Raw genomic sequence first — 18,741 nt, forward strand, 5'->3', positions numbered from 1 at the left:
AATTACAAACTATACATTCCTCCAACCTCTGATCATGCCACATGCTTTAGATTCTATGACATTCCGTACACTGCAAAGCCAAATCTGAACTGGATTTTCCAAAATATTTATAGCCTTCACAAACGTTTTTAAGGAGTACTTTGTAGCCAGATTAATATCATGTCTTGGTATAAGCTGAAGACTTGTTCGTCTAATCTTGATTTTGATTCAATTTGCATGATTAACTTCATGGAGTACATGTATAAGTATTATTTTTTACATGCTCAATAATACACTATACTTTTTTAGCACCATGAGTTAAATTCTGTATACCCTCATATTTTTAATTTACTCATCGTTGTTACGGGGGAAAAGCACACTGCAATATGTGTCAAAAATCATACTAACAACCTTGATCAATAAGACAAACTGACTTATAAAGTGCACAATTTTCTGTTTTACTACAGATTGTGAAGGCCAATACTCGAGACTGCAGCTTCAGAGTCAAGTCAGAAAAAATCCTGATAAATATAAGCTAAGTCATTTATGACTGCCAGACTCTTATCTGTTATTGCATTTGACGTTAGGAGAATGCATACCTTGCTTGTCGCTTTTAAATCTTTCTACATGTAAACGCTGTGTGATTTGGGTTTAGTTGCCATCTTGGACCGGCTGACCAATTGCCTTGATTTCATGCAAGAGCTTTGAATCCCGCTGGCTAAGAAAATTCCCGCATAAATGCACGTTACCAAGCTATGATTATTACTGATTCAATTTTGTTATGAATCGTGAGTTATGCTGCTACAACTCAGGAACAATAATTACCAAATAAAATATTTTTAACTTGCCTAATGCAGTATTGGTCATTGCTTGATATCACAGTTGAAAATCGCAAAGGTGCAATCTTTTTTATCAATCCAGTTATCTTTCTTATTAGCACTTCCCCTTAAACCTTAACACAATTCTAGACAAAGCCATGTTCTGAATGTTTCTTTCCAGAGAAGTTCATTGTGAAATTGTCCTGCTGTTACTTATAACATTTGTAGCTTAAGCTGGCTGTGGTATACGGTTTGAATGACAAATTCATATAGTGTGCAATGCATGTTATTAACCATCCAGATATACATATGTAGGTAGATGAGGACTATAATAAATTATTTATTGATCATTAAATTTATGATATGTAATATTGACCAATACTACAACTAAAGCACACCTCCTTTAGAAAATCTAGGCTGAGGATTTAGATACAGTTTGAACTGTCACCTACTTTCAACCTATTTTATAGCTATTTTATTGCCCTATTTTAAACCTATTTTAAAGATATTTATGCCCTATTTTTTGGTATTTTATCCCTGTTTTATGTCTATTTTAAACCTATTTATATCCTATTTTCCAAGTTTTTTTCCTATTTTATCCCTGTTTTATGTCTATTTTAAACATATTTAAATCCTATTTTCCAAGTTTTTTTTCCTATTTTATCCCTGTTTTATGTCTATTTTAAACCTATTTAAATCCTATTTTCCAAGTTTTTTCCTCTATTTTATCCCTGTTTTATGTCTATTTTAAGCCTATTTTATAATCAACATTTCAAATTGCATACACATTTTCTCTATTTTATAGCTATTTTAAAGCTATTTTAAAGCTATCTTTTAGGTAGTTATGACTTGCTGGTTGGTCTATTTTTTTACTATTTTTTGTTTCAAAATAATAGGTTTAAAATAGGTAAAAAAATAACTTAAAAATAGTCTTGAAAATAGAGAAAAAATACAAAAAAAAATAGGAAAAAAATAGCTTAAAAAATACATATAAAATAAATATAAAATAGGCACTATTTTCGTAAGGGCTGAGAGCATAACTGACCCTCTCTCCTCCGCAGAGGTTCAATAGGGTGTAATGTGTATCCGCTGAACGAAGTGAGTGCAGGCGCAAAAGCTGAGAGGGATTGACTTGGCGGCGAACCTCTGCCAGAAGCATGTTGTTTTCTTGTACATCGATAGATTTCTCGGTCATCTCTAAATTTGACAGTTTCATTCTTGGTGGAAGTCAGCATTTACTTTGTCTCTACAGTTTGCGGTCGCTAATTTTAAGGTGAGATTTCACAATTTCGAGGAAAAAGCAAAATCGTTTGTATTCGAAGCCCCCCTTGAAACCCGTGGAGAGTGGACTTAGTACATTTCGCTTCGTGAAAGTCAACAATAGTCACAAAAAAATAATTGCTTTTTCTGGGCTTGAAAGGCCTTTTAGCCTTTTATAACCTTATCACAGTAAATAACAAGCTTCCCGTGAGAACTAAATGCTAATTAAATCACCGAAAGATCATTATAACTTCTTCTGATTAAACTTGTTTACAAGATAAAAATATCAAGTTTGGTCGTTTCGGAGTATAGAAAAAAATACGCTTTGATTAAAACATTACGCTTACTTGCTCTAGTCTCTTTTAAGGCTGAATTGACAGTTTTTGTTTGGTCCCAGCTGGCAGAAATTTCCCCAATAAATCATTTCTTTGCATGCACTCTTTTATCTCCACATGATCGCCGCTCGTGTAACTTGAATTTCATTCAAGGCATCACAGCAAAATAAAAGCGTTTTCTTAACAGCCATCATGAGAGGAACAAACTTTCCCCGATTTCTAAGCATGTAGGTAAGTTTTCGTGAGTAAATCTCCCACATCGCGCAACATGACAATTTCACAAACACCCGCCATTTTCATGACATAAGGACGCACACCACCCTAGTTACAAAATGACTCCCCCGGATCGCAGCCATATTGGGCGTGGTTTCTGGCAGAGGCTCCCGCCGTCGCCTTCCACGGAATTTTATGCCTGCACTCACTTTTCTCAGCGGAGCCTCTGCGGAGGAGAGAGTAACCAACCTACATTGAATTTTAGCCTGGTTTTCGATTTTGCTCAGATTTGTCGGAATTTTTGCTCTTCCTGGTTTTAAAAACATTTCGTGGTTTTACAATCGTGGACAAAACTCCTTGAGAAAACCAATCATGAACAGCACAAAAACCACTTGCTTACTACTTCTCTCTGGTTAATTCTACAACAGAACTTTACTTCTCTCTCCCACCCCCTCCCCCTATGCAATGACAACTGAACACAGACAGCCAAAAAACCACTCAGACACTTACTGTTTCTCCCTTCTTAATACTACCACAGTTATTTCTTCCTCCCCCTCTCCCCCTTATGCAATGTTGATGTGGGAAGTGATGCTTGCCAGAAAACTCTTTGTGACCCAGAAAACAACATTGAATGGGGGGGGGGGGGGGGATGTGGTGGTTTGCTTGTTTACCAGTGAACGTGCTTGGAAGGGTAATTTTGTTATAGATTTTGTCCACTCCCGTCGGACTCATCGGTTTCCAAATTTTTGGTAGGCTGAAAGTTTCCACAACAGTTACTTCTCCCTCCCCCCTCCCCCTTATGCAATGTTGATGAGGGAAGTGATGCTTGCCAGGAAACTGTTCGTGACCCAAAAAACAACATTGAGTCAGGGGGAGGGGGAAGGGGATTTGGTAGTTTTCTTGTCTACAAGTGAACGCGCTTGGAAGGCAAATTTTTTTTTATAGGTTTTGTCCACATCAGACTCGTTTTCCAAATTATCGGTAGCCTAAAAGTTTCCACTGTCCACGAGCCCTGTTTAGTCGCACCAGTTGTTGTTTCTATAAGTAACGTTTGAGGTGATATCATGGTTTGCTTTTGCGGGTTGTAACAAGCCCAAAATAGATCAAGGCAGTCAGGATAAACAACTTGCGTATCATACTGGCTAGTTGGTTTCGCTTTTGTTTAGTGAAGTTTGTAAACGCACAACATCTATGGATCTTTTGAAAAGTTATGAAATTGACGAATGCAGTTCACAGGAACTGGTCGAAATGTTGTCCAAAGAATCCCTCCTTGGTAGTGATGAATGTGCCGTGGCGAATTTTTCAATTCGATTATCAAATCCCGCGGGAGCATCAGAGACTGGACAATGGTTTTTAATCGAATTGCAGTTCACATGCAAAAGTTTGGACAAATCCGAGCTACATTGAAAAACGGGCTGAAATTTGACATAGGTCGGTTATGCTCCCAGCCCTTCAATTGAATATATGAATATTATATTCATATATTCATTTGGTCAACCCCGTAGGAAATAGCTCATAATTATTGAATATATGAATATTATATTCATATATTCATTTGGTCAACCCCGTAGGGAATAGCTCATATGAAGGTCTGAGAGCATAACCGACTTATGTCGACTTTTAGAGCGGCTTTAGATTTCCCTCGGATTTGTCCGAATTTTGGCTCTCCCTGGTTTTGAAAACATTTCGCGGTTTTACAATCGTGGACAAAACTCCTTGACAAAACCAAACACGAACAGAACAAAAGCCACTTGCTTACTTCTCCCTCCCACCCCCTCCCCCTATGCAATGACAGCCGAACACAGACAGGCAAAAAACCACTCACTTACTGTTTCTCCTTTCATAATTCTACCACAGTTACTTCTGCCTCCCCCCCTCCCCCTTATGCAATGTTAATGAGGGAAGTGATGCTTGCCAGGAAACTGTTCGTGACCCAAAAGACAACATTGAGTCAGGGGGAGGGGGAAGGGGATTTGGTAGTTTTCTTGTCTACAAGTGAACGCGCTTGGAAGGCAAATTTTTTTTATAGGTTTTGTCCACGTCAGACTCGTTTTCCAAATTATCGGTAGCCTAAAAGTTTCCACTGTCCACGAGCCCTGTTTAGTTGCACCAGTTGTTGTTTCTATAAGTAATGTTTGAGGTGATATCATGGTTTGCTTTTGCGGGTTGTAACAAGCCCAAAATAGATCAAGGCAGTCGGGATAAACAACTTGCGTATCATACTGGCTAGTTGGTTTCGCTTTTGTTTGGTGAAGTTTGTAAATATGAAATTGACGAATGCAGTTCACAGGAACTGGTCGAAATGTTGTCCAAAGAATCCCTCCTTGGTAGTGATGACTGTGCCGTGGCGAATTTTTCAATTCGATTATCAAATCACGCGGGAGCATCAGAGACAAATCCCGCCATGTGCAAGGTGTTTTGCAAGCCTTAGTTGTGGTTTGCCAGGCTTGAAATTCGGTATGTAACGATTAACTTGACAATTTCAAGGCAATGATTCAATAAAAGTACGATTAACATAGATTTTCAACGGTTAACACCGACTGCTCGTGAAAAGAATAGATAGTCAGTACCTTTTAATACAACTGCCGTTAATCGTTGTTAATCGTTGTTAATCGTTGAAATGGCTACATGTCTTCCTGTTAATCGTGTAGAATGCTAGTATTTTGCGTTATCAAGAGTGATATGTCGACAAACGGGACAAAGCTGAATTTTACGCCAGGAAATGGACACATTTTCTCTTGCAGAATGTCACTGTTTACATTTCTGACATTCCTGTCATGACGTAGTAGTTTGTAACAGAATCAAATCAAAGCGTGACAGCATTCTTTTTGTTGCTGCCGCGAAAAAGACTGCTTTCGTCTACTGTGTTTCAAAGACAACGAGTGTATATTGAATACAAGTATTTAATAGTCAGTGCATTGTCCTTTTGGTCATCCAGTGTCTATAATGTTACCGATATATCTTTACAGGATGGTAAAATTTCTCAATGGCATAAATACGAAACACAAAGCGGCGTGAAAAAGATACCGGACAATGGTTTTCAATCGAATTGCAGTTCACATGCAAAAGTTTGGACAAATCCGAGCTACATCGAAAAACGGGCTGAAATTCTACATAGGTCGGTTATGCTCGCAGCCCTTCAATTATTATTACTTTACACCACCAGAGTTCAATGACACATCCAGAAACATTTAAGCTTACAGCTCATCATAATAGACATGGCAAGTTTTGTAATAAAGTCAAAGATAATACCTTTGATAGCCTTGACATCACAGGAAGCCTTTAATCTTGTTGATTACTGAAACTAAAAAAAAAAAAAAATAGAAAATCAAACATTTAGTAGGAACTGGGATTTTAATTTAGTTTAGATTTATAATTATGCACATGAAAAATTTTGAAAGTCCTTATAAGAATTAGATTAAAAATTTAAATAAAAATAAAAACTGATTGACAGAAGCAAACAAAAGAGGGAGTTGGGGAGAACTCTAATTAGGTGAATAACTAAACTGTTTATTTTGTTTACCCACAAGACGCCCTAAATTACAGAGATCAAAAAGTGGCAACAAATACATGTAGAGTCAAACAGCAACAGGTTTGGAAACATTCTACTGTACCCTTAGTTTCTTCTTTCCTCGATCATAACAGATGTACCAACCAAAATGCTTTGACTGTAATTCAGACTTCTCTATCATCCATACAACAACAATAATTAATATTAATATAAATTGTTGGAAATTGCTGGTATCAATGTTGTAACTTACCAAATCATACTCCAAGAACATTTGCACATCTTGAACCAACTCTTTAACACATGAACTGACAGATAAACTGAAATCAAGAGTAGAACAAACACAAACAAAGATAAGTTAGTGCAGTATTCCCCTGCACATTAATGGTTGTAGCCAAAAGTGACATGATGACGAGATCTCTTAAAGTTTATCACATCCATCATTAGTAATAAACATTATTTGTATATTTTTGTCTCGAACCTAAATTTCCACAATTTTGTTAAAGCACTAAAGTGGCTGGTATGACTTAAATCTGTTGGAATGACCACCCTTACACTGAAGTGACCACTACCCTTTGAAGCAGTCATTATTAGGAAACCCCGTGAAAACCAACCACAAAGTCTCAGTAAATTATTAATGAACATAGTATTAATATTTATTTTACAATCTCTTGGAAGGATGACCATCTAATGCTAGTGATATATTCTTAAGGTGTCAGTTCTCAAAAGAAATACAACCATTCTGTTTGCCTCAAATGTTGGATAACAAAGAACATATTTGATAAGCTGATGCAAATTAGTCAAAGCCACGATCTTTCGCACACATACTGTATCTGGTGGCAGTTGTAAGTTCATCCCTGCTTACCTCTTGTGTTATGAGGTTTGTGTTACAAGGAAGTAGCTATACATGTATGTATCATGAATTACGAAAATATAAGAGAGTATAACACTTGGGATTATTACAGGTCTACAAGTGACAAACATGTACAGTATTTACAACAACTTTTAACATCTATGAATAGTGAAAGGTTATTGAGTAAGTTTACGACTACAAAATATTTATTAACACTCTTGTTTTGCAGTGCTCGTCAATAGGAACTGTTAAAGTTGATGAAGAAGTTATAAATAATTTTGTATTATGTTTGTTGAGGAAAATACATTTGGTGTTGATGTTGCAATGTTCAATTTTTTTTGTTTTAAATTTTTTATTTAGCTAGATGCTGGCATGTTTATATTCCTGCCAAACTGCTCTTGAAAGGTAGGCTGAAGTGATGACAGTAATGTGGGAAAGGAGTTGCTGAATACTCTTGAGATTGCTTGGGCAAGCATTGTACCTGATTGACTTTTTCTTTTTTTTGAGGGGGGGAACATTGCTTTTTTTACTGGTGTTTGTTAAGCACCTCATGTTGACTGGTGATGAACACAGTCATTAGACAAGGGACAAGTCATGAGGATCATAAAGGCCTCTGTTCTATATTAATTCTAAAAATTAATTCCACCATTATTCTTCGTGAAGTGAGGAATAATATATATATTTAGCCAAGCCTAAAAGCGGAGCTCCAATTTTTTTCATAGCATTTATAGAAATCTCCTTATCGTATGAACGTAGTAACCTTACCAGTTCCTCATCCTTTCTGCAGTTATATATACTTTTAGTGCATGTGCAGCATACTGCCCATGAACAATGACAATGTAATACAGAGGGCACAATAATATTATTTTAATGCTGATTTGTCGCAATCTCGTCCCCAGAGCCCCCGCGCATGGGAACCAAGATTGCTAGTACCCAGATTCTTCGTACACACGCGCGAACGTCAATTTCATAAACAAATATGGCGGACGATTTGGAGAATTTAGTTGTCTTGCTTTGTTCTAGAGATTTGGATAAAAATAGTTGTGTTTAGACGTCTTCCTGCATTAGGATGGTGCATCTAATCAGCGTGGCGGATCGAGGATCTTTTTAAGCGCTAGGAAACTTAGGAGAAGTTTTTAAATTTGGAGGCGATCGAAGTTTTCCTAGTCGCCTCATCTTATTTTTCCTGCGTGACTGTGTGAAAAATGTTCCGTTCTACAGCAGATCAGCTGGGTTGAAGGAAAATTTTTAGTGTGATAAATGTCAAAAGTAGAAGGGGTTTTCCTGTGTCGGCGAAAGGCAAAAGGTCCGACGGCTCTGTCAATCTAGGAGGTAAGGACTAACTTCAGATATTTGTCAGTTTATGTATGGATGCACACGCACCTTTGTACTAGGGGGAGCAATTTTCTAAAAGAAACCTTTGATGTTTAATCAAGATAATGTTAAAATTGCAAGTTAATACGGACAATAGTAGGCCAGTGTCGTTATATGAATTCATGTGGTCGGCTATATTACATAATATGCACAATACTAAGAGATCGTTTCAAAATGCGGACCAATTAAAAAATAGGCACTCGAAGGAGTGCATGTGGTTTCAGCTACCATAATAAAAAGTTATTGCCTGTGTTCGAGTGACCCTCAAAAGTCATTGTAAGAAAATGAAAAGGAATCTCTTCAAAGATCAATAAATTATGTGTGACTGTTACATTTACTGTAGGTTTTTTGTCTGCTTTATTAACTCCGTTTTGTGCATTAATGAAAAAGTTACAAAGCTGGGGTGTTACTTCGGTAGGTGTATGTTATATGTTAGTGGGGTTGCAAATTTGTAGGGAGATTATTTTCCAAATGAAAAAGGGGAATTTTTAGACTGCCATTATAGGCATCTCTTTAGCAATCACAAGTTTTGTGTATAACTATGCAGGTTTCAAACTATGATCTGTAGCAAAGTCAGCGACCAAAGGAATTCTAAACATGCGGTCCATTTTAAATCAGCCAATCGATGCTTCGGGCCCGTGCAACGATTGTAGAATATTGCAGTAAGAAAAGAAAAAATTCAGAGGGGTAAATGAACAGCTCTAGTCAGTGCCAAAATTGTGCAGCCTAATTTGATCGTGTTGTCATATGGGCGAATTTGGTATGCGCTGGAGGATTTCGGTTTGTTTACACTTTAACACACAGGGGACAGTAATAGATATGGTTTGGCTCTCCCATGGTTCGCATGGTGAAGAAGTTCCGTTAGGATCAAGACACACAGATAAACAGACAATAAGCTTTCTTAATTGAAAATTTTATTCAGACAGACCCGTGTTCACCCTTGAAAAGCAAATACGTTCAATTTTCGCCTCGAATGAAGGCTACGTGATCCAAGCGCACCGCGAGTCACTAAAGCACAATTTCTCGATTCTATTAAACTGAGTACGTTTTTCGAAAATTTCGCCAAAGCTATTTGAAATATGACAAATCGATCAATTTAACATAAAGCATGATAAAATCCAAATTCAAACCTGTAGTATTTGTGGATTGTCAGGAGCACACAAAAATTTCCGAGAACGTCTACAGCTCATGTGATGATTTGCAGATCTTGTTTGCGATCGCACGTGTTTCGCCTTGACACAATCTCGAACAGGAATTTCTTCGCTATGAACTCACTGGTTTCCTCTTTTTAAGCAGCCGAGTGTTCCTTAGAAGTTGCTCTTTTGATTTACGGTATTGAAAGCCTGTGTTTTCCTTCCAAGAACCACAAACGGCCACCTTGAAAATCCACGCAATAGAGATGCGGCAGCCATTTTGAATTGAATACAAGGATCTTCCGTACGAATAAAGCCGACTGAGACTCGTAAACCTGTCATGGTGAACGTTCGGCATTCCGAACCTTTACGGAAAATGGACTTACTTACTTACTTTCTTACTTACTTACTTACACTACACGATGACAATGTAGGTTTCAGCTTCTACAAAGCTGAAACCACAAAAACGAGTCATTAATCATGGGGATTTTCAAAATATTTTAAATTTCATCGTTTTCTAGTCAAATTGAGTGATTTTTTTTATGTTTAGGTTCTATTTGAGGGAGATGCACATTGGAGAATGCTTGAATACAGGATAAATATTTCAAGTCAAATGACACAAAGCTTAAAAGCTTTGTGTCATTTTTCTATTTTCTTTAAAATACTGCACTTGTAGCTGATTAATTCAATAAATTAGATTAAAAAGCTCATTTTAAAAATTTCTGTTTTTCCCAGGTTGATAGCTATTCTTGTACACATAGAGTTGTTTATTTTGGTTTTTGTAGAATCTCAAAACTAGGTGCTCAGTTCCATCAGCCTTTGATAGTGATTTACTAGAGAGTCAAGATGTCTTTTTGCGAGGGAATAATCCAGACAATAGGAGGATTTGTTTAAGCGAAAAAAAAAAAAACTCAAGGGGTTAGGTGCACTTTAACTTAATCTACGTGTACATGTAAGAATGCAGTATAATTTTCCCAATTTAAGAGTACAGACAATAAAAATGACATCAGATGTAACGCGCACACTTTCTCAACGAAAAAATAGCCAATTCCGCTCGTACTTTTTCCATGTTATTGTAAAAAATAAATGGACGGCAGTTTTCTATGGTCTATACTCTTATAGACCTTAAAATGTCCAAAACTTAGCAGTGAGACCACTCGCCTGCGGCTCGTGGTTCCACTTGAGTTTTAAACATTTTGTGACGTCATTTTATGGTCTATAAGAGTATAGACCATAGAAAACTGCTGTCGATTTGTTAATTAGAGAGTGCATATTTTGTTGACCTCGATCCTAGGTTCTCCCTCCTTTACCAAGTTGGTGATGATATCATCTGCCCCGACAAATTCTGCAGGGGGTACCAGATTCAATTGTCCCAAGATCCTTTCATTCATGGCAATCAAGTTGGTTGTCCCATACAATCTCGACTCCAATCTGTGTAAGGAGTACGTTCTTTCTATGTAATTGTTGAACGCAATAAATTTCGTAAGTCTAATAATTTATTCAACAGGAAAAAAATGTTTTTGCAGTCCCTAGCCATTTGCTACCTGGTTTTTAAAGTAAGCAAATTGTCTGACATGAAATCAAATAACACTTGGGTAATTAAATCCTCAACTGTCCCTGTCAAAATCTTTACCAAAAAAACCCATCAGGCAGTTATGGGGTCAATTATCCCCTGCAGTTTTTTTAACAGGTTGCTACATGAGAGTTCACTCAAGGAGTAAAGTAAAGAAATAACACAACAATTAAGAGATAATGAAATTTTGTGCTGTGCAGTACTGATTATACAACTGGGAAATGAGATAATAATTATCTCTGGAGTGTAAATTTCTGTGTGGGAAGGAAACCACTTAAATTTTCCATTGCCCTAGTGAGTACATTTGGTCCATCAGTGATCAAAATCCTGGGGTAATGGGTTTGAATCCTGCCAAAGTCAAAGAGTTTTACTTTACCTTGCATGGACCACATTTCCTTACTGAGGTAATACTGAGAAGAAAATTAAGGGGGTTTCTTCACCACAAAAATTTCCCCTGCAGATTTCATTCTCTGGTTTCTCAATTTAAGTACAGGCCTTGCTTCAACCTATTAACCTTTTGTCCTTACAAGCATAACCCCAATTGAAGAAGTCATTAGACTGCTAAACATTACACCGCTGCAGCCTCAAACATCACTCCAGCTTCTGGATAGCACCTCATCTGAGAAGTCCCATTCATTTTTACACATCAAGATTAACCTACCATGTATCATTTGAAAAGCATTCTGCAAAAATATTTCTTACTTTACTTTTCATCATCTGGTTTTTCTGAGAAAAAAAAAAATGGAAGGTAGAAGCGTGCTTAAAGAGAGTTGAGTGTGCATATAATAGTCCTCTTCTGAATTCACAAAATGATGTACAGCTAATATTTTGCTTAAAATATTGCAAATTAAAAGCATTTTATTCCTTCATTCTTCAAAACAATCAGTGGTTTAAACTGTTCTTATATAAATAAAGAAGATTTTACATAAACCCAGTGGACAGAATGGAAAAAGAAAATAATATTAGTGTTTTTCCCTATGTTACTGCATGAAAAAGATGTATACCAGACCATGTGATAAGGTTTAGAAAACTGTACCACTGGTCACTGACGTCACAAAACCCATGAAAAATAAACAGTTATAGTACGGTAATTAGAAGTAAGTAAAAGAAAACAATCAACTTGGGGTTTAACATTTGTATAATAAAAATATGATAACTGAATCACTGAACAGTGAAATACCAATTGTTTTTAACCTGCAAGGGAAACAGAATTTTGTTCAAAAAATAGCAGGTAAAAATCTGACTGAAGCAAATCCAAGAGAATTAACAACTATTTGTTCAAAGAATCAGGAGTGTCAAAAAAATTGAGGGTTCAAATAACTGAGATTGCACTGTAAAAATAACACCTGTACATATTAATTTTCATAATTCATTACTCACTACCAAATTTGAAAGTTTTCTTTTAATTAAAAGAGATGGCTGATAAGAAATTTGACCTTTTATCTGTTAAATCACAGTTATCAACAGAAGCCACAGTCTGGTTGCATTAAACATGGCCTGAATATCAGCCATCTCCTCTCCATATTATTGGTGAATGATGGGAAATGTATACAGGGAATGCCCCTTGTTCAGCATATTTTTGTTACGCCTCTTTATCAGTTGAATAGTTATAAGAATAATTGAGTGACAGTGCTCTGTTGCATATAAACACAGCTAGGCCCAGGCATCCAGTGGCCAATCTCTGTTGTACACACCATGCTAGAGCGATAGCCCTACATGGCCAACTAATTAAAATCTTTACTGCTGAAGAAAAATGTTACATGCCCAGTAAGTGCCTATTCTATTTGGTTCCTGCCATCATAAACATTCATAAAAAGGTAAGAAATTAAATACACAACTGGATCTATCCCTTGATAGGAAAAGTGCACAGAAACGTTCACACAAGAATGCATAATTTACAAGTTTATGAACTGCCTCAACAAAAACTTCCATTAACAAAGTGATTCTTGAGCTATACAGTGTTTTCATCATATCTGTCATGATCTGTGATGGTAAATAAAAAGCTTACATCAATTTATTTTTTGTTACAGCCAAAACACAAGGTCTAAATCTACCAGAAAAGGTTACACCCTCTGTGCATGGCTTTTGTGCCCAGGCAGCGGCAGATTTTAAAACACTCGTGAGGGAAGGTTCATAATTTATGCATATGGGGGCCTATGATTATTTATAAAATTCTCCCTTTCATATTTTGGAAGCCCCCCACCCGATGATGTTCTAAAATAAATATTTTTTTCCTCCCCCCCCCCCCTCCCCACGTCATGAGCTATCCTGCAAACCATGGTAAAATACCATGCCCAGTCCCCCCCCCCCCCCTCTATCACCCCTTTTAATTTAAAACCTCCTCTAAAATGGAAAATATAAGCATTTCTGGAGTCTTAACATTTAATGACATTTGCATTATAATTACCGGTAACTAATAAATTTCACTTTAAAAAATCCTTTACTAAAAATTAAAATGATATAAAGGCTGACATTCACTGCATAGAGAATGCAGTGGTTTTATGTCATAAACCACATTTATATAAATAGCTGTTGATTGCTTTGCCAAGGAATCATTCTAATATTCCATGCACAATAGTTACATTGTTCTAGCCCTCTACCTTCTTTTTTAAAAAAAATGTTCAGTCATCATACAAATTAATTGTAACTGTATAATCTCTTTAACATACCAATAGATTGTCTTTAAAAATCAATTTTTCTGGAGAAGAAATACAATTGCAGCCATTTTTAAATGTGATCTATATCACAAATAATGTTGTTAAGATAATGTTCTTTGATGAAGTCAGGTTCCAAGATACCGAAATGTCCAGAATTTGGAGACTCTGATTACCTCATCAGGATACATTGAGCACATGAAGACAGTGGCCAGGGGGAATCTGAAAGGACTAATTCTGCAGTTGGAGATGCTAGCCATTATCGATAGCAGTTCTATAAAATGGGAATATAATTTTTCATGACAAATCAGACGGAGAAATTTAGAAGATAGCTGTGACTAGCTGAGTATGAAAATCCCGAAGATAAAGAATAAAGAGAAATACATGGAGGGTTGGTCATGACAGCATTGCGCATTGAAGATGCACCTGTTCTGTCAGATTACATTTAAGGGCATTTGTAACAGAGAGGGAGGAGGCATTTTTTTGTTTTTCAACTCTACCCAGCTAATCATAATTTCATGAAGGGATAAGAAAGTTCAGCGAAAAACATGTCCCAGGCTATAATTATTTTTCTTGAATTTGTGACCATAAAATAAATGATCACCATGATGTCTGAGAGTTATACATGGAATTTGTCAAAGATAGTCCAACAAGGTTAAGAAAGGGCAGCAGTGCGCTTCATGCAAAAATTGGTTGGCTGGCTCCATGATGGGCAGAAAATTATTCCACACCCTTTCCCGGATGAAGAAAAAATAGGGTACAAATTAAAGTGTCTTTGAATCTCTGGCTACTTCTTTAGGCGAAACAGCACAACCAGTTGATTACTTTATGCCTAGAGCGCAAATAAAAAAATCATTCAATGAAGGAAAGCTGAACACAGTGAAGGAAATTACAGACTTTTCTTCTATAGTGTACCTTTGTGGCATCTGAGGAGCTAGTTAAAATATACCTAGACCATTTAAATCATCTCCATTTCTCCAAAGATTTGCAAAACCAAGCAACCATCGAGAACTGACGAAACCGAGAACAAGGATTACAATAAAAATATTGGAGAGAGTTACTACTATTGACTACAGGGTTAAAATCTCTTTGTGGTTATGAACTTGACATTTACTTGAAATCTGATTTATCTGATCATCAAAGTGATGGAGACGGCACTGTTGCTGTGGGTGAAACATGGTGCAGTGAAAGTGAGGGGATGTTTAGTGAGAGTGAGTGATGATAGCGAGAGTGAACTTGACCATCCCCGGCGAAGAAAAGGTGCAGCACTAGAAGTGGACGGAGTGCCACACGCTTTGGGTTTAATTGGTGAATTGCTTAACCCTAGATAGTATAGAAAAGTGCTTAGACCTTAATAATATTTTTTGTTGCTAATAACCGGCAGGGGAATTTTGCTGAATGCTGAATGTTGCATTTTATGCTACCTATGACAGTTTAGCATTAAAGGGGAAGTATCACGAAAATTTGATGTAATTTCAAAACCGAAAAATGTTTGTCTGACAACAGAAACAAAAAAATTGGTGGCTAGGTTTGCTATAAATTATCACCCCAGCTAGTGCAAGAAAACTGTTGATTAGTGCCTCTGGCCAGGGACAGAGTAGGTTGCAATGGATTGAAACTTCAAAAATATTAGGCTAATGTTTTTCAAGTTCTCGTATTTTTGTTTCCAAAATGTGCTAGAACAAATCATGAGTCGTTTCTGTCAAGAATTGAGTTGATTTTTCTCCTCTCATTGTTCTAGAATTATTTTGTAGTAAAGTGAAGGTCTAATTTCACCATTTTTAACAAAAGAGGTCAATTAAACCCCATGGTACTTCCCCTTTAAGCAACGAATGAAGTTATTTAGGTCTAAGCACTTCTCTTTTAACTGTCTAGGGTTAAACACTGGTTATACAGACATTTAGCCTTAAGTTGTTGTTATGGCAGCCATTCCATCAAAGGACTTCTATGAATTCGGCATTCAACATTCTGCAAAATACCCCTGCCGCTTCAAAATCAAACTTTAAATTATACTCGGCTTTATGTGAATACATATACTACCTGTTATACAAGGTAGTAAGGTATCCTTTTGAACCCAAAAACCCATTTCAGTAAAAGAGGCATTCTAAGCTACAAGATTATGCGAGTGGGGGTCCAAAATCAAGTATCAAAATATTACATGTATGTACACTTAAGGTAAATATTGAGGATGGGTACTTCCTCCTATAGCTTCCTATTGATATATATTTTTTCTGTTGTTATTATTCTTTTTCAAGGCGAACTTGTGTATATATAGCAATCAGTACAGAAATAACTAAACAACGATCTTTAAAAAATTTGCACAAGCAAACGAATGAATATAATAATACTCACAAATCTAAATCTTTGCCCTTATATCCTATTCTTTTAAGTATTTGTGTTTGTTCTCTGTAAAGATTGCCACAAATAAATGTTAAAATAGAAATATATGCGAGCATGAACCAAAAACTGAGCACAAGGGACTGCTCTGGCGTTAGCAGTAGCTTTTACAAAAGTTAAACAAGTTGCAGTGTCAACACTTCAAGAAAAACAATATCTTGCAAAACAGCAAATTAAAGTTCTATCAACAAAATCACATAAAATAACATACTCGCCTCTTTGGAGATCGATAACAAGTCCTTTTATTCCATTGCTAATTTTTCGTTTGTTTTACAACGTTGAGTAAGCGAAAAGTTTCACTTCAAGGGGAAAAATGCAACGTTTCGTCGCTTCGATCGAATCAGAGTAAAATGATTTCTCTTCGGCCGCTGTTTATGTTATCCTGCCTCTAAAAGAGTCCATATGTTTCCCCCGCCGCTAGTTGCCCTGCTCTTTCTCCCGCTGTTGAAAAGCAAAATTGGAGGAGATTAGAAAATAAAACTCTAAGGAAAAAAAATTGAAAAAAGCCCGAAAAAATGAGCGAAAAAGACTGCTCTAAAATTAGCAGTATTAAGCTAGACAGTGCATATCTTGCAAACCAGCAAATATTTGTCAACAAAATCACATGGATATACTCGCCTCTTCTGAGAATAACCAGTCCATTTATTTCACTGCTGATTTTTTCGTTCGTTTTACAACGCTAAGTGAGCGAAACATTCCACTTTAAGAGGAAAAATCCAACGTTTTGTCAAGCCGGATCGGAGTAAAATGAGTTCACTTCAAGTTTCGGTTGCTGTTTATGCCAACTCTCCCACCGGCCGCGAGTCCTATTTATACTCTTTCTCCCGCTGTTGGAAGGCAAAATTTGGAGTAGATCAGAAAATAAAACTCCAAGGGAAATAATGAACATGGACCGAAAAAAGTGAGCTCAAAAGAATCCTGGGAAGTAAGCACTATTTAGCAGTAAACGGCGTGTCAACACTGCAAAACAACAAGTTCTTGCAAGACAGCAAACAAGCAAAGTTTTGTCAACAAAATAACATGAATATACTCGCCTCTTCTGAGAATAACCAGTCCTTTTATTCTAATTCCTGATTTTCCATTCGTTTTACAACATCAAGTGAGCGAAACGTTTCACTTCAAGAGGAAAAATTCAACGATTCGTCGCGCTGGGTCGGAGTAAGATGGTTCCACTTCAAAGTTCTGATGATGTGTAAGTCGATTTGTTTCTCCCACCGCTAATCGTCTTGCTGTTTCTCCCGCTGTCGGCTACATAACTTGACTTTGTATTTTGTTGTCTTCAAAATGTCTTTGTGTATTTCTCAAAAGCAACTTCCCACCATAGTTTAGTAGAGTGGCAGCACGATTGCAGCACAGCTTCACACAATCTGAGTTCTCCTGTGGTACTAACTAATTGTGGTTGTTTCGCCCGAAAGTCGACCCGCCCGAGAGCGTTTCGCCAGAACTTGCGTCGATTCGCACGACGAAATACACCGTATTCACAAATTCCATACGGTATGGATTTCATAATTAGTTCAAAGTTTTCACTTCGCGGTAAAATTTCCCGCTAACAAAAATAAATTAATTAAATAATATTTGTTACAAGTCGACATGCAGCTGTTTGTCTTGAAATCATAATCAATCATCTTGTGGGTAAATCCCTAACATCTCGGAGAAACTCGGCACCTCAATGTAAGGACCTCTTTTAGTTTGTTTGAACAATTTTTACTGATTTTACATCCGCTTGTTTTATCGTGTAGGCCTTAAAGTTATTTCTTCTAATGTAAGTTTTCCATTTTATTATTTAAAACATCGCTCTAATCGACGTGAGTCCGGGCGATATACCGTCGGGCGAATCGACTTTCGGGCGAAACAACCGCTGCGCTGCGTACGTCGTACGGACGGTCGCATGGACGGACACAAGTGACGTCATAACCAAACCAAATTTTCTCGCATTCACGGGTTACCAAATTCTCTTAGCTATGGGGCTCCGCTGCACGCGCCTGCGGCGCGCGCGAGAGCTCCGCTAATAAAATTGTCGGGAAAAAGGCCCAAGCGGGGCTAAGCCGCGCGAATGAATTCAAGCGAAAAATATATTTTATAAATATATCGTTGAAAGTGTCTGTGCTGTCGCCTGGCAACAGTGCAAACAAAGTTTGAATGAGGTCAGACAAAGAGAAGGTTGCTAGGCAGCAACAGGTTGGAAGTCAGGCTGGCGTCAGACGCAACTCATGTTTATTCATTGAGGGCTGAACGTTGTTTATTCATCAAGCAGTGAAAAGTATTAACTATTGGTGAAACACAACCAAATTGCGATGCAAATGAACCACAGGAGGATGCACAAGGAACAAGAGAAATTCACCAAGGGAGATTAAACAACGAAACTCAGCGCGTGCAGTGAAGAAGAAAAAGGCAACAGGAAACCACAGAGCAAAGACAAAAGACAACATCACTTCAAATCGACTGTCTACCTAGCCCTAGCTTTGCAAGGTTTTGTGAGTCACATATTTCTAGTCAAAGACTTATTGTTATTATTATTATTATTATTATTATTATTATTATTATTATTATTATTATTATTACTTAACTATTATTATTGTTGCAGAAAATGTGCAGCAATTGTTGGGTTTCTAGATCGCAAAGAGTTGAAGGAGCTCTGTTTTTC

At 37.0% G+C, this 18,741-nt stretch overlaps 1 protein-coding gene and 1 long non-coding RNA gene across 2 annotated transcripts in view; both read right to left on the reverse strand.

Annotated features, from left to right (window-relative positions):
* Positions 1-18,741, reverse strand: part of LOC146463494 (uncharacterized) — a 333,098-nt gene that overhangs the window by 264,056 nt on the left and 50,301 nt on the right. The window lies entirely within an intron of this gene.
* Positions 16,316-17,410, reverse strand: LOC146463505 (uncharacterized). The gene is made up of 3 exons (XR_014856866.1): positions 17,132-17,410; positions 16,716-16,924; positions 16,316-16,538 (listed from the first exon to the last, which is right to left on the reverse strand). It is a non-coding gene; the product is annotated as an uncharacterized LOC146463505 (long non-coding RNA).

The sequence above is a fragment of the Pavona decussata genome, unplaced genomic scaffold (genome assembly GCF_977016875.1).
Source record: "Pavona decussata unplaced genomic scaffold, jaPavDecu1.1 SCAFFOLD_175, whole genome shotgun sequence".
NCBI classification, from domain to species: domain Eukaryota; kingdom Metazoa; phylum Cnidaria; class Anthozoa; order Scleractinia; family Agariciidae; genus Pavona; species Pavona decussata.